This window comes from Lathyrus oleraceus, chromosome 3, assembly GCF_024323335.1.
Source record: "Lathyrus oleraceus cultivar Zhongwan6 chromosome 3, CAAS_Psat_ZW6_1.0, whole genome shotgun sequence".
Classification (NCBI taxonomy): domain Eukaryota; kingdom Viridiplantae; phylum Streptophyta; class Magnoliopsida; order Fabales; family Fabaceae; genus Lathyrus; species Lathyrus oleraceus.
The window spans coordinates 217373969-217391595 of record NC_066581.1 but is presented as its reverse complement, the minus strand read 5'-3'; positions in this window follow the sequence as shown (position 1 = coordinate 217391595).

Here is a 17627-nt window from a genome sequence, read left to right as displayed (position 1 = left end):
AACTGACCGGAATCTGGAGGCTCACCGGAGAAGAAGGTGGCTCTGATGGCCGCCTGTTGCCAGTTTGAGTTCTGGCCGTTGGATGTGTTTCCCAGATCGAATCCTGACCATTGCTTGTTATGACTTTTTATTCTTTCCCATGTGATTGCATTGACCGTGGATTACCATGAGCGCGCACCTCTGGATCCTTGGATCTGCCAGCCCAATTAATGAGCTCAGATCCAAGGGCTCTCGTTTTTTCCAATTTTTAATTTCTGTTTTTATTTTCTTAAATTCCTTTTTATTTCAAAAATCAATATCTCTTTCATTTTTAATCCAAAAATCATGGGACCAATTGCATAATTTCCCAAATAATTTCTAGTTTCTATTTCTGATTTTTTATATTTTTATTCTGTCATTTGATATTTTTTGTGAATTTTCTCTTTTCTGGTTATTTTTAATTCATTTTAAATAGTTTTTGATATTCAAAAAATACAAAAATATTTTCCTAACCTATTTGAATGATGATGGATCTATCAAAAATGTTCTCATCAATTTTCAAATTGATTTGAGATTTATTTGAGATTTTAATTCAATTAGGTTATTTTTATTCATTTTTAATTGATTAAGAATAGTTTCTGACTTTTAAAAATGCTGAAATTTTTTGTCAAACTTTGTTTGACCTTGTTGACATTTGGATAAATTACTTGGACCTTTCAAGGTTGATTTGAAGTAATTTTGAAGTTTGACCTTTCCATTATTTTAATTCAAGTTTAATTTTAAATATTAAAAAATGCCAAAAATAGTTTAATCATTTCTTGACTCCCAATCTCCATCTCACTTCTGTTTTTGATTGTTTGACCTTGACTTTCAATGTTATTGGTCAACATATGAGGATTGGTACATTGTATTTCATTTAATGCACTTTAATTTTGCCATTTCCGTTTCTCTTATCCATCTTCTCCTTCTTCTTCTTCTACTTCTTTGCTTCTTGATCAATGAGTTGAAGGTTGATAAGTTAGCATTGGTTAGGGAGATTTAATCTTCCTTGATTCAAATCTAATTCATCTTGATCAATTGATCAAGTGAATAGCTTTGCATTAAGGAAAGGTTGTCTTCTAAATCATGCAAAAGGCTTAAACCAATACAAGATCAATTCTCATTTTCTTTTTGGCATGGCAAGTTTTTGGGACTTGGTTCACTAATCAAGACTCCTAACTTGTGTTTGTTTCCTACATTATTATTGACCGGCCTCAGATAGTTGTGACTTCTACATAAGTCCAATTACGATTGCTTAACATAGCGCTAAATTTGCCTTATGGCACACTAACTACTAACACTAACTATTGACAATTAACATTTACTTTATGCACTTTACTTTTATGCAATTTACTAATATTGCACATATTATCCATTTGATTTTATCTTTGCTCACTTGAGCACATGTTTATGTTAATGCCATTTGCCTTTTATTCACTTGAGCACATAATTGTGTATATATTATTATGCTTGTGTTTTTGTTTTGATTGTTGTGGATCAAATGCAAAGAAATGGACTTAGTTTCTAGGACTTCCCCTATGCAAAGAAATGGAGAATTGGACTTAGATTCTAGGACCTTCCTTATGCAAAAATTGGAGTAGAAGGATCTTAATGAAGAAGATGGATTAGAAGACCCAAATCTCTAAACTCACTCTTGTCCATTCTTGTTTTACTTCATGGAACTTTTGATGTGTGTGCTTTTGTGCTAGGAGTTTCCATTTGAGCTTAATTGAAAGATCATTGCCATGTTCATCCAAGTGGAAGATACAAGATACCTTGAGGATCTTTTAAGAGATTTATTTGATTGCTTATGCTTTGTGGTTGCTTATTCCAAAGGATGGGAGCTACTTGGATCATCAATATGATCTCAAGAGAGGGACTCCATTGTGGTTTTGATTCTTCATCCCTTCTCTTTCTTTTACTTAGGACTTAGCCCTTCTTATTCATCTATCCACTCTAACCCAAGCCAAAACCTTTTGTGCAAACATTTAACTATTGTTTTCAACATTAGAAACTTAAGCCTTATGCTTTTGATTTTCAAACTTTCTTTTCATAATACTTATTTTGAATTGAATCTTTTAATCCACTTTGACCATTTTTGTAAATACTTTTCATTGGTAAATATGACCTGTTCAAATGTCTTTTTGTGGTTTCAATGGCCAGTCTCTTAATCAAACTTTTTCATAACCTTTAGCTATTAGGTTTGAGTTATCTTTGTGGTTGATGTAATACTCACCTATATCCTTAGTGATGGACAATGAGTCTTCCATGCTTATTATAGGGTTAATCCCTCACTAGCATGTTGAAGTTATCCTCACATGGTGGATTTGTGGTTAGGTTGAGTTTTCTCCCTTTGATAACGAAAGACCTTAAGGCTTTTGGACCAATCAATTCACCCATTTGTGTTTTTGAGATTTTTACCCCGAACTACGAGGTTTTTGAATCATATCATTTTTAAGATGGTACGTAGGCAATGGGTTTATCCATCCAAACACAAAATGTAAATAAACCTGTATATTCTCTTCTCATCTCTTCAATCATGTTTGCACAAACAAGTTTTCACAAAACAACAACCTTTGCAACAAGTATGGAAGGGGCTCCCTAGGAGTACCTAGGATGTTTTGGGTGCCTAACACCTTCCCATTGCATAACCAACCCCCTTACCCAGATCTTTGTTTCTTTTACTAGTTTTTGTTAAAAACTATTAGGTTTTTGTTCGCTTTCTAACCATTCCTTTGGATAAATAGAAGTGCGGTGGCGACTCGACTTGTACGATTTACCTTGGATTTAGTCAATATCTCTAATGGTAACGAATACCCCGCTACAGAAAAATGGCGACTCTGTTGGGGACATATTTGCCTAGTGGGTTTTGCCAACTTTTCATGCTTGTTGTATTGTTTTGTCTTGTGACATATTTTTTGTGCAATTTGGGATTACTGTATTGTATGTAATGATTGATTTGCTTGATATTAATTCCTTGGATGCTTGGTGATCTTTGTGAGATGAGTTCTATAGCTGGACTCGAGTGCACTTAGGATAAGAGAATGGCGTAGTCTTGTTGACTTGTGTGGAGTTATTCCTTAGCAAGTTGACTTGCAAGTCCATTCACTTGGTGGAGGTCATGTTGGGATCAATAATGTCACACAAGTAAGTTGTGCTTAGACATTACTCTTTCCAATATAGACCTTAGAAGCCAAGGACCTTAGTTACCAAGCCCATCTTGGCCTATTCTTAGGATGTAGTGCGAAAGTCGTTCAAGTGCAAGATTTGATACGATTGTTACGCGATACTACACTCATAAGAGTCTCTCTTGAGAATATGAGGAACCATTTTGATGATTTTCACTTCGACATTTCATACACGATTGCATGGCCTCACAACATGATTTCAGCATGATTCTCACTCATTATTGGACCTGATTGCGTCACTTGGTGAGCCTATCACATGCCTATGCAAGCATGCAAAGGGAATTACTCATTTTTTCCAAATTTGGGAATGTGTGGAAATGAATATCCTTGGCTATAAATAAGACCCTCATTGCTAAGAATTAAGGACCTCATTCCCATGCTTTGAAACTGCAATCCCAAATCCTCACCATTGAAGGATAATCTTGAAGGTTTTCTTTGAAAATCGAGTTTCAAATCTCCATCTGTTTTGAGATTGAAACTCCAAAAATCCAGACCTTTTCTTGATCCTAATCATTTCCAACAAGCATCTTAAGCAAGGCCAAGCACAATTGGAATCAAGATCGTGCTAGTTTGAAGCTCTATTGAAGGTTAATTTTCAGAATTTTCTTCTCTTCGATTCTCCCTCAATTCTTCACCATTCTTTGTGATTTTTGGTTGTCTGAAGTCCTATCAATGTAGGCAAGAAGATTGAATCACTTTGAGGTCAAATCGAAGCAACTCAGTTCATGATCCTCAAAATTCAAATCCCTGTAACTTTTTATATACTTGGAATTAGAGAAAATTGAGGCCAGATTCGAGCTCCTGAGCATTTTTTCTTTAAATCCATGTCTTTGTTTTTCATTTTGGCGATGGTTGATGGTGGACCAGTCCGGTGAGGTCCACCGGAGAAGAAGACTGGAGCCCTAGCTCCAGTGATATGTTGTCACACATCTCAGCCACTGGATCCATTTGAAATGTTTTAATCTCGTCCCTTGCTTTTGATTACCAAGCGTATAGCGCGTTTGACTCAGGTACTTGTGGAATGCGCGCTTCTGGCCATGAGATCTGTCACCTCAAATAATGAGGGAGATCTGATGGCCCTTGTTTTTTTTTTAATATTTAATCCCTTTATTTTAATTAATTCATATTAATTTCATTTTTAATCCAAAAAATATGGGACTTTCACCAAATATCTTTAGATATTTCTCTCTTTCATTTTCTGAATTAAAATTATTTTTTGGATTAATTTTGGTAACTTTCATGAATTAATTGTTTTTGTGCATATTTTTAATTGTTTAAAAATACTTCCGACTTTTCAAAAATTATGAATTTTTTTGACTAAGGTCCTTTGACCTTGTTTGATCTAGGATAAATCTCTTGGCCATTTATTTGGTGTTTTTAAGAGGTTTTAGGTTTTGACCAAACTAAATTTAATTTTAATGCATTTTTATTTGATTTTTAATTGATTAATTGTGTAGAAATTATGTTGAGCCATTTTTATTGATTTGTGAAGTTTGACTACTTGTTTGGGTTTTGGCCAAGGTTGATTTGACTTTTGTTGAGTTAAAATAATTGGATTTAGGGGATTGATGAAATGTACGTTTCATCTCCCAAAATGAATGAATGATTTTAATTTGATAAAATTCCTCCCATGACCAATTTGTGTTTCTCTCATCTCCCTTCCCTCTTCATCTTCAATCCCATTCTTTCCCATCCCTACCATTGACTAATGAAGTCTCAATATCCAAAGGCTAATTGGTTCAACAATAACTTTGTATTAGATGAACCAATACAAGTATGGATGAGATAGGTTCATCCTTTGATCTTTTTCTTTTTTTTGTGTGGTATGTTTTAGGAGTATGGTTCATTATACCATATCTCTAACATGCATTAACACCAAAATTTCTATTGTCCGGTCTCAGATAGTTGTGACTTCTAGATAAGTCCAATTATGATTGCTTAACATAGAGCTAAATTTTGATCCAAAGGCATAACATTCTAGTAAGTGAGAATGTAAGTCTCCCCCCTTTCATGGTATTGCGTGGAAACTTGGCATTTTTTCCTTCCTTTGTAAGATGTCTTGGTTCAAGGATCTATGCTTGTGAATAGAGGGTTGAGTGTTCTCCAAAGAATGACTTAATCAATTGAAAAGAAAAACACCACTAACATCTAATCAACTAACATTTAACTAGCTTTTATTATTTTTGCTTTTACTTTCAAGTCATTTGCTTTATGCAATTTAAATTCAAGTTATTTACCATTTAATTTGTCATTTACATATCATTTAACTTGTTTAGGTTTATGTCATTTTCACTTTGCTCATTTGAGCCATATTGTGATTGTATATATTTGTTTGTGTAATTTGTTTGTGTTTGTGGTCTTAGGACCTTAAAATACTTAATAATTCACAAAAACCCTAAAAAATGTTTGTGTGGACTGTTGGATTTGATTTGAGCTTTTGGTCTTAGAATTAGGCAACATTCCATATGCAAAAAGGAGTTGGCCAATGCCAACATTTCTGAAACCAAGTTATTGTGATTTGAGCATTCATCTGATGCAAGTATTGGAATTCACATGAATTCATCTGCTACATGGTCTTGATGTAACTGTTACTTTGAACCTGTGTCTAATGCCCTATTCTGAGCTAATCAAGGAGTATGTCATCTAATACATGAGAAGACAAAGAAGACTGTTAGCTATGAAGTTGCTTACTTGGATGTGGCCATCTTTATTTGATGCCTTGCTTGACATTGCTAATTGCTTGCTGATTATTTCTTGATTCAAAGTCCAAAGGGAAAATGGGTTTTCTATATGACATTCTTGTCTAGTGGATTGTATCCCATTGGTCAGATCTTTTCAACTCTCAACTTTTAATTTTATGCTTAGGATTAGTCTCTTTATCTCCTCCACTTCTTAAATTTCAAAATCTCCCCCCCCCCTTTTTTTTAAATCTTCTTTTCTTGTGATTTCAAAATTAGACCTTATTTCAAATTAGAAACTTTGGCCTTATGCCATTGCATTTTTAACTTTTTTCTTAAATCAAACTTGTAAATGAACTTAACCATATTAACTTAAAATTTTAAAAGACAAAAAGATCTAACACTCATTCAAACTTTTGGGCCTTTGGGGCCCCTTTTAAACTTAATTTTTGATTAAAAGCAATCCACTCATTTTGAAAGTGATACCACAAACTACGAGGTTTTGATCCCTCATTTTTATGTTGGTACGTAGGCACAAGTCCGAAGGTCTTGTCAAACACAAAAATATAATTAATGAATTCTTTTCTCATCTCCACACTCTATTTATTGCAAACATCTTTTATACCAAACACACATACACACATAAAAAAGGGCTCCTTAGGAGTACCTAGGACACTTTGGGTGCTAACACCTTCCCTTTGTGTAACTAAACCCCTTACCTGTAATCTCTGGCATTTTATTAGTTTTGATTTTAAAACTTCTTATCTTTGGGTTTTGTTCATACTTTTCCCCTTTCCTTGGAAAACAATAAAAACGCGGTGGCAACTCTGATTTTATTGATGTTAAGTTTATCCATTGCTTAATGGTCATGAATTTACCTCTATAGAGGGATATGATGAAACTCAACCTTTGTAAAGAAAGTTGATATCCTCCTTGCATAATCTCTATATCGTATCAAACCGAGATGATTCTTCTCCCATTCACCTTTGATCTGATTTGCAACCAAAGTTGAATCTCCATAGACATCAAGATATTTAATTCTGAGATCAATGGCCTCTTCAAGCCCCATAATGCAAGCTTCATACTCAGCCATTTTATTTGTACACTTGAAGGTCAATCTAGATGTAAATGGAAAATTAGTGCCTTGAGGAGTAATAATCATTGTCCCAATGCCATTATCATACTAATTAACAACATCCATCAAATACCATGTCCCAAGGGGAACCAGGTTCTGGCCATTCTTCAAGCAATGGTTCATCACAATCTTTCATCTTCAAGTATAAAATATCTTCATCAAGAAAATCGTATTGCACTGACTGGTAATCTTCAATCGGTTGGTGAGCCAAATGGTCAGCCAAGACACTACCCTTAATGGCTTTTTGAGATCGGTATTCAATATCATACTCGGATAACAACATCTGCCAACGGGCAATCCTCCCAGTTAAAGCAGGCTTCTCAAAGATGTACTTGATTGGATCCATTTTGGATATCAACCAAGTAGTATGATTCAACATATACTGGCGCATATGCTTAGCAGCCCAAGCCAATGCGCAACATGTTTTCTCAAGCATAGAATATCGAGTGTCACAGTCGGTGAAATTCTTATTGAGGTAGTAACTTGAATACTCTTTCTTTCATAATTCATCTTGCTGACCAAGATCACAACCCATACTCTCTTCAAGCACAATCAAATACATGATCAACGATCTTCCTTCAACAGGCGGAGACAGAATTGGAGGCTTAAGCAGATATTCTTTAATATTGTCAAAAGCTTTCTAAAAATATTTGGTCTAATCACAAGACTGATCTTTCTGAAGAAGCTTGAAAATAGGCGCACATGTGGCAGTCATATGCGATATAAATTTTGAGATATAATTCAAGTGATAGAGAAAACCTCTGACTTGCTTCTCAGTTTTGGGCGCAGGCATCTCTTGTATTGCTTTGACCTTGAAAGGATCAACTTCAATACCCTTCTCACAGACAATAAAGCCCAACAACTTACCAGAACGAACACCAAAAGTACACTTATTGGGATTCAAGCGGAGTTTGTACTTCCGCAAACGTTGGAATAACTTCAACAAATGCTCAACATCTTCTTCTTCATTACTTGAATTGGAAATCATATCATCAACATAAACTTCAATCTCTTTATGCATCATATCACGAAAAAGATTGGTCATAGCTCTCTGGTACGTTGCACCATCATTCTTTAAACCCAAAGGCATCACTCTATAACAGAATGTTCCCCAAGGTGTAATGAATGTGGTCTTGTCCATATCTTCAGGTGCCATTTTGATTTTATTATAACCGGAAAATCCGTCCATGAACGAAAAGACTTTGAATTTAGTTGTATTGTCTACCAACATATCAATGTGTGGCAGAGGAAAATCATTTTTCAGACTAGCTTTATTCAAATTTCTATAATCAACACACATGCGAACTTTTCCATCTTTCTTAGGAACATGCACAATATTGGCCACCCATTAAGGAAATCCGAAGGTTACAAGAAAATCGGCATCAATCTATTTCTGCACTTCTTCTTTGATCTTTACTGCCATATCAGGATGAGTTCTTCTCAACTTCTGCTTGACCGACAGGCATTCTGGCTTCAACGGAAAACTATGCTCTACAATCTTAGAATCCAACCCAGGCATGTCTTGATAGGACCAAGCAAACACATCAGAATAATCTCGAAGAAGATCAATCAACCCTTCTTAGCTTCTGGACACAGTTGAGACCCAATCTTGACTTCTTTCAGATCATCCTCGGAACCCAAGTCGACCAGTTCAATCTGCTATTTGAACGACTGAATGGCTTTTTCCTCATGCTAAAGCAAACAAGATAATTCATCGGATATTTCTTCATAATCAAACTTTTCATCAGCTTCAAACACAAGGAAATCAAAGTTTGGAGAGGAGTAGGATCATTGTATTCAATGGGTTTGAGAACCAACCTGCATAATAATTTGATATTTTGATTTTAGAGAAGTGGAGTGTGAACAAATATTATGCAGATGGAAGATTATTATCTGTTTAAGTTTTTGTGATTACCATTTTCAGAAAAAGAAAAAAGTAAAAACAAAACATAAGTGATGTGGATGAATAAAATTGTATTTTATTGATGATAATAATAAAAATGCCCAACAATGTTCACTTCTCCCTTAGGCATAGGAAAAGGATTTTCTTAAAACAATAAAACGATTTACTTAGAATGATGAATGACAACAGGAACATCAACATCAATCCAGTTGTGCCAAGTCTGGCCATGTGTCACAAAGTTGGCGCAAACTTCGTCTTCATCACCAATGTCTTCAATAATGGCAGCTGAGTGTTGATCATTCCCATGAATGAACCCTCCACTATGGAAAATTGGTTGCATGACTTTGGCTCTGGCGCTGAATGGCTCTGGTTGAAATCCTAATCCATCCCTATTCTTGTTCTCGGTGACCTCCACGAAACGACCCCACTTATCAATGCTGCCAGCTTGAATAGCCTCTTGCACATCCTTCAAAGAAAACATGGGTGCCCCTGTTTTCTTCATTTCATTAGCAATAGAGAAGGCTTGGAATAATGTCCCAACCTCCTCGTCAACATCAACGTACGTGAAAGATGACAGATGGCTCACTAACAATGCCTTCTCCTCACCAACAACGACGATCTTGCCGTTCTTCACAAATTTCAGCTTTTGGTGAAGACGAGACGTCACAACTCCAGCTTCATGAATCCATGGCCTTCCTAACAAGCAACAGGTGGATATCCATTACCTGGAAAGTAATCTGGATATCACTCGGACCTATCTTCACTGGAAGGTCCACTTCACCAATGATTGTTTTACGAGAACCGTTGAACGCTTTGACAACAACGCCATTGTACCTCATTGGGGCGCCTTGATAAGAGAGTCTTGATAAAGTTTATTTTGGTAACACATTCAAAGATGAACCAATGTCAACCAACACATTGGACAAAGCGTCCTCCTTGCATTTCATAAAAATGTGCAGCGCCAACTTGTGGTTTATGCCTTCCTTAAGAAGCTCTTCATCACAAAAACTCAAATTATTGCAAGAAGTAATGTTGGCAACTATGTGGTCAAACTGATCCACAGTCACATCATGCTCAACATAAGCATGTTCTAGCACTTTCTGCCATGTCTCCCTATGCGCTTCAGATTTCATCAGTAATGATAACACGAAGATCTTTGACGAAGTCTGGAGAAGTTTCTCCATAACATTGAATTCACTTCTCTTAATCAATTTTAGCAACACATTGTAAGACCCCAATTTTGTCCCTAAGATCCCTCATGACATCATAACATTGCATTTGGCATTACCTCAAGGATCATTAGCATCTTGGTTCCCCTTGCCTTTGGGTGAGACTCCTTGTGAGTGGTTTGAGATCACCAAGCATGCTTGAATTGTATACCATTGCTTTTCTTATTTTGTTTACTAACCAAAAGCACAAAAATATGTCACTAACATCTTTTGTTTGAAGCTTGAGCAATCACAAGGTCAGAAGCTTCAAGGAGATCATCGGTACAAAGACATGGTCAAGAGGAGTTTAAAGCAAGCATGGTAATGGTTCCCAAAGCTCTCATTCACCAAATATGCCTCCCCAGTACCTCAATGCATCATTTTGATCAAAGCAAGACAAAGGGTTTAAGGTTTGTTCTTCAGAGAAACCCTAATTCATCTGTGCATCACAATGCCTTGCTCATGAAGCAACCTCAGCCCATGATCAAATACAATCAAGGGAAGTTCTTTAATTCATAATTTCATGCATATTTGAACTTATTTGAGTGTCCTCAATCATCAATTCGTCAAAATATGGGTTGTGGACTTGAGAAGTTGATCAGTCAATTCATCTGACTATTTTGAAATGCACTGAGACCTAACTTTTTATGTGTTGGTCAAATGGAGATGGTTCCAAAAGCAAAAATGTTCTTAACGACAATATGAACAACTTTCATGTTCATCCAAAAATTGATTTGAAGCTTGGAAGGCTATCTGTCATTCCAATACATTATAGGTCATTTTGACTGAAATCCTATATTTGGGTCAACTTCCCAAGGACATAACTCATTCATTTTTTATGATTTTGAGGTGGGATCAAATGCATTGGAAATCTTAAGATGTCTACTTCAAATGTTATGTTGAACAAAATTTCAAAATCTCAAAGGAAATACATGTGATAATGCAATACATTATAGGTCCTTTTTGACCAAAGGCATTAAAAGGCAAAAATGCCCAACTTCAAGTGCCCGTAACTCTTTCATCAAAAATCCAAATGATGCAAAATTTAAGTCCATTTTGATTGTCTTGAAAAGATATACAACTCTGATGTTGGAGGTTGTTCCATTTGAGGCTTGCATCATCAAAACAGAGGGGCTTGAAAACTGGCCAATTTTAGAAACCTTGCCTTGACATGTCATGCACCTTGCACTTTAAACTCCAATTTCATAAATTTCCACACTTCAAATGGATTTTTGCCAACCATAACAATTGTTCCTTACATCAAGACCTTTCCAACCATTACTCACATGATCATGTTTGGATTTTTTCATTAGAACTTTTGAAGAGATGAATGTTTGGGTACAAATGAGGAATTCACTTGAAATCTTGGTACATAAGCAATTGCCTTGCAAGTCACACGTCTAATTTCATTTGGCTGATGCTCAGAATTCATTTGGCATTGTTTTTGGGCCTTGTGCATGATCAGCAAGCCCATGCAATGAAGCTCCACATGCCATGCACACGGATTGATCACACTCTCCTTGCCACTTCCTCTATAAATAGAGACCTCATTCCATCCATTTCACACACCTGATTCAACCTGAAATGCTGCAGAATTCTCTCCATAGCCATCACTAAAGAAGCAAATCTAATTTTTCTCAAATTTTTCAGATCTGAAATTCAACTTCATCTGGTTGAATTCTTAGATCTAATGCTTCTAAACCTTCATCATTCATCTCATTGAACTTCTATTTTGGTAAAGCAAGCAAGAGATCGAGCTCAATTCTCCAGAAATCAAGCTTACACTTCAACTGGTATTTTCTTTGATTCTCATCATCCATGGACCTATTTGCTTGGAATTATTGTTTTCTGAAGTCCTCACTTAAGAGGCAAGCTAGTGGTAGCTTCAATTTTGCTTTTCCTTGATCTGCATTTTGCATACCTGAATCTTCCACCTCAGATTTCTCCATTTATAGGAATCTTGAGTGTGATTCAAGGTTACAGGGGTGATGTACATCACCCCAGCTTCATTTTGGTATAGGGATCGTGCATTTTCATTAAGGTTTGAAAACCTGCAAAACAGACAGGAATCTGGAGGCTCACCGGAGAAGAAGGTGGCTCCGGTGGCCGCCTGTTGCCAGTTTGAATTCTGGCCGTTGGATGTGTTTCCCAGATTGAATCCTGACCATTGCTTGTTATGACTTTTTATTCTTTCCCATGTGATTGCATTAACCGTGGATTACCATGAGCGCGCACCTCTGGATCCTTGGATCTGCCAGCCCAATTAATGAGCTCAGATCCAAGGGCTCTCGTTTTTTCCAATTTTTAATTTCTGTTTTTATTTTGTTAAATTCCTTTTTATTTCAAAAATCAATATCTCTTTCATTTTTAATCCAAAAATCATGGGACCAATTGCATTATTTCCCAAATAATTTCTAGTTTCTATTTCTGATTTTTTATATTTTTATTCTGTCATTTGATATTTTTTGTGAATTTTCTCTTTTCTGGTTATTTTTAATTCATTTTAAATAGTTTTTGATATTCAAAAAATACAAAAATATTTTCCTAACCTATTTGAATGATGATGGATCTATCAAAAATGTTCTCATCAATTTTCAAATTGATTTGAGATTTATTTGTGATTTTAATTCAATTAGGTTATTTTTATTCATTTTTAATTGATTAAAAATAGTTTTTGACTTTTAAAAATGCTGAAATTTTTTGTCAAACTTTGTTTGACCTTGTTGAACTTTGGATAAATTACTTGGACCTTTCAAGGTTGATTTGAAGTAATTTTGAAGTTTGACCTTTCCATTATTTTAATTCAAGTTTAATTTTAAATATTAAAAAATGCCAAAAATAGTTTAATCATTTCTTGACTCCCAATCTCCATCTCACTTCTGTTTTTGATTGTTTGACCTTGACTTTCAATGTTATTGGTCAACATATGAGGATTGGTACATTGTATTTCATTTAATGCACTTTAATTTTGCCATTTCCATTTCTCTTATCCATCTTCTCCTTCTTCTTCTTCTACTTCTTTGCTTCTTGATCAATGAGTTGAAGGTTGATAAGTTAGCATTGGTTAGGGAGATTTAATCTTCCTTGATTCAAATCTAATTCATCTTGATCAATTGATCAAGTGAATGGCTTTGCATTAAGGAAAGGTTGTCTTCTAAATCATGCAAAAGGCTTAAACCAATACAAGATCAATTCTCATTTTCTTTTTGGCATGGCAAGTTTTTGGGACTTGGTTCACTAATCAAGACTCCTAACTTGTGTTTGCTGCCTACATTATTATTGACCGGCCTCAGATAGTTGTGACTTCTACATAAGTCCAATTACGATTGCTTAACATAGCGCTAAATTTGCCTTATGGCACACTAACTACTAACACTAACTATTGACAATTAACATTTACTTTATGCACTTTACTTTTATGCAATTTACTAATATTGCACATATTATCCATTTGCTTTTCTCTTTGCTCACTTGAGCACATGTTTATGTTAATGCCATTTGCCTTTTGCTCACTTGAGCACATAATTGTGTATATATTATTATGCTTGTGTTTTTGTTTTGATTGTTGTGGACCAAATGCAAAGAAATGGACTTAGTTTCTAGGACTTCCCCTATGTAAAGAAATGGAGAATTGGACTTAGACTCTAGGACCTTCCTTATGCAAAAATTGGAGTAGAAGGATCTTAATGATGAAGATGGATTAGAAGACACAAATCTCTAAACTCACTCTTGTCCATTCTTGTTTTACTTCATGGAACTTTTGATGTGTTTGCTTTTGTGCTAGGAGTTTCCATTTGAGCTTAATTGGAAGATCATTGCCATGTTCATCCAAGTGGAAGATACAAGATACTTTGAGGATCTTTTAAGAGATTTATTTGATTGCTTATGCTTTGTGGTTGCTTATTCCAAAGGATGAGAGCTACTTGGATCATCAATATGATCTCAAGAGAGGGACTCCATTGTGGTTTTGATTCTTCATCCCTTCTCTTTCTTTTACTTAGAACTTATCCCTTCTTCTTCATCTCTCCACTCTAACCCAAGCCAAAACCTTTTGTGCAAACATTTAACTATTGTTTTCAACATTAGAAACTTAAGCCTTATGCTTTTGATTTTCAAACTTTCTTTTCATAATACTTATTTTGAATTGAATCTTTTAATCCACTTTGACCATTTTTGTAAATTTTTTTCATTGGTAAATATGACCCGTTCAAATGTCTTTTTGTGGTTTCAATGGCCACTCTCTTAATCAAACTTTTTCTTAAGCTTTAGCTATTAGGTTTGAGTTATCTTTGTGGTTGATGTAATACTCACCTATATCCTTAGTGATGGACAATGAGTCTTCCATGCTTATTATAGGGTTAATCCCTCACTAGCATGTTGAAGCTATCCTCACATGGTGGATTTGTGGTTAGGTTGAGTTTTCTCGCTTTGATAACAAAAGACCTTAAGGCTTTTGGACCAATCAATTCACCCATTTGTTTTTTTTGAGATTTTTACCCCGAACTACGAGGTTTTTGATCCTAATCTTTTTTAAGATGGTACGTAGGCAATGGGTTTATCCAGCCAAACACAAAATGTAAATAAACTTGTATATTCTCTTCTCATCTCTTCAATCATGTTTGCACAAACAAGTTTTCACAAAACAACAACCTTTGCAACAAGTATGGAAAGGGCTCCCTAGGAGTACCTAGGATGTTTTGGGTGCCTAACACCTTCCCATTGCATAACCAACCCCCTTACCCAGATCTTTGTTTCTTTTACTAGTTTTTGTTAAAAACTATTAGGTTTTTGTTTGCTTTCTAACCATTCCTTTGGATAAATAGAAGTGCGGTGGTGACTCGACTTATATGATTTACCTTGGATTTAGTCAATATCTCTAATGGTAACGAATACCCCGCTACAGAAAAGTGGCGACTCTGATGGGGACATATTTGCCTAGTGGGTTTTGCCAACTTTTCATGCTTGTTGTATTGTTTTGTCTTGTGACATAGTTTTTGTGCAATTTGGGATTACTGTATTGTATGTAATGATTGATTTGCTTGACATTAATTCCTTGCATGCCTGGTGATCTTTGTGAGATGAGTTCTATACCCGGACTCGAGTGCACTTAGGATAAGAGAATGACGTAGTCTTGTTGACTTGTGTGGAGTTATTCCTTAGCAAGTTGACTTGCAAGTCCATTCACTTGGTGGAGGTCATGTTGGGATCAATAATGTCACACAAGTAAGTTGTGGTTAGACATTACTCTTTCCAATATAGACCTTAGAAGCCAAGGACCTTAGTTACCAAGCCCATCTTGGCCTATTCTTAGGATATAGTGCGAAAGTCGTTCAAGTGTAAGATTTGATACGATTGTTACGCGATACTACACTCATAAGAGTCTCTCTTGAGAATATTTTTGGAATACGAGTAGTCGTTTCTCCGATAATATCCGAAAGATGGGATGATGACTATGGGAACCTCTTGTAGAACATGTTTGGCAGGTTAAACCCTAGTACACTCCCTTTGGGTGGTCCTTGACCAAGACTCCATGCTCGTGACATGCAACAAACCCTTGATTCATGGTTGATCCGTTCATGTATCCTTAATATCAATGGAACTTGGGTGTTGATAAGGTGTAAGCCATAATCCACCAAAATGGACGACCATGATAGATGTCAGTCATATTATAAGTCCGAGGAAAATACAAAGTCAAATATGTCAGTCATATTCGACAGTCTCTTGTCGAAATGCATCGTCTGCTATGCGATAACAGTCATTATAAGCACGACCATGATAGATGTCGAGTATGCTCTATTAACCAATTGGGTTGTCGCCAGGTGCGCAAGGATATTCAGGAAATGCTGGATGAAGGAGTCATTGAGATTCTTCGGAATAGGAATGTTGATGAAGATGAGCTTGAGGTCAACGTAATTTCCCCAGTATTCCGGATGCCCGAGCCTGTTATCATCAAGTATGATGGTAGCAAGCAGAAGGTTTCTCCTGTTCTTATCATTAAGCCTGCCGGTCCGGTACCGTACTCTTCCGAAAAAGCAATTCCTTTTCGCTACAACGTTGTTGCTATAGAAAATGGGAAAGAAGTGTCCTTACCATCTTCCTCTGATGTTAATATCGCGGGTGTTAGTGGTTTGACCCGCAGCGGTCGTGTGTTTTCAGCACCTCCCAAGCCTCAGGCTGATGCTGGTTTTGTTGAACGCCCGATTGGGAATGCTGTGAGCACCCCGAATCTGGCACCTGTTGTTAAGCCCTCCTCTACATTGATAACTCCTACTTCTGTTGGCCCGAGTGGAAATGTGAAAGAAGACTGTGATGAGATGCTAAGGCTCATCAAGAGAAGTGAGTACAATGTTGTAGACCAGCTTCTACAAATGCCATCCAAAATATCAGTGTTGTCATTGCTTTTAAATTCAGAACCACATAGAGAGGCACTGCGGAAGGTATTGGATGTGGCATATGTAGATCATGATGTCACAATAGAACAATTCGATAGCATTGTTGCAAACATTACTGCTTGTAACAATTTGAGTTTCTGTGACTCTAATCTCCCCGAGGAGGGAAGAGACCACAACTTGGCTCTACATATATCTATGAACTGCAGAGACGACGCCATGTCCAATGTGCTGGTGGACACTGGGTCCTCGCTGAACGTATTTCCAAAAACCACTCTCTCGAAGCTGTCATATCAAGGGCCTTCCATGAGGCAGAGTGGAATTGTTGTGAAAGCTTTCGATGGGTCGCGTAAAACAGTGATTGGAGAAGTTGATCTCCCAGTCAAAATCGGACCAAGTGATTTCCAAATTACCTTCCAGGTTATGCACATTCACCCGTCGTATAGTTGTCTCTTAGGCAGACCATGGATTCACGAGGCAGGCGCCGTGACATCCACCTTACACCAGAAACTGAAATTTGTGAAGAATAAGAAGCTGGTAGTGGTAGGGGGAGAAAAGGCTCTCCTGGTCAGCCACTTGTCTTCCTTCTCATATATAGATACTGAGGATGAAGTTGGAACTCCTTTCCAAGCTTTATCTATAGCTTAGCCTATTGAGAAGAGAACTCCTTCATTTGCTTCTTATAAAGATGCAAAGTTGGCCATTGAGTGTGGTGCAACTGCTGGTTTAGGAAAAATGATTGAGCTAGAAGACAATAAGTCTCGGGCTGGCATAGGCTTTTCTTCTGGGGTCTTCAACACCAAAGGGCTGTTCAAGAGCGGGGTTTCTGGTGACTTCTACATATCCTCAATGGATGGCCAATATTGTGCCCGTACCCAAAAAAGATGGAAAAGTCCGGATGTGTGTGGACTATAGAGACTTGAATAAAGCTAGTCCGAAAGATGATTTTCCTCTACCACACATTGATATGTTGGTAGATAATACAACTACATTCAATGTCTTCTCATTTATGGATGGATTTTCCGGATATAATCAGATTAAGATGGCACCCGAGGATATGGAGAAGACAACATTCATCACACCTTGGGGAACATTCTGTTATTGAGTG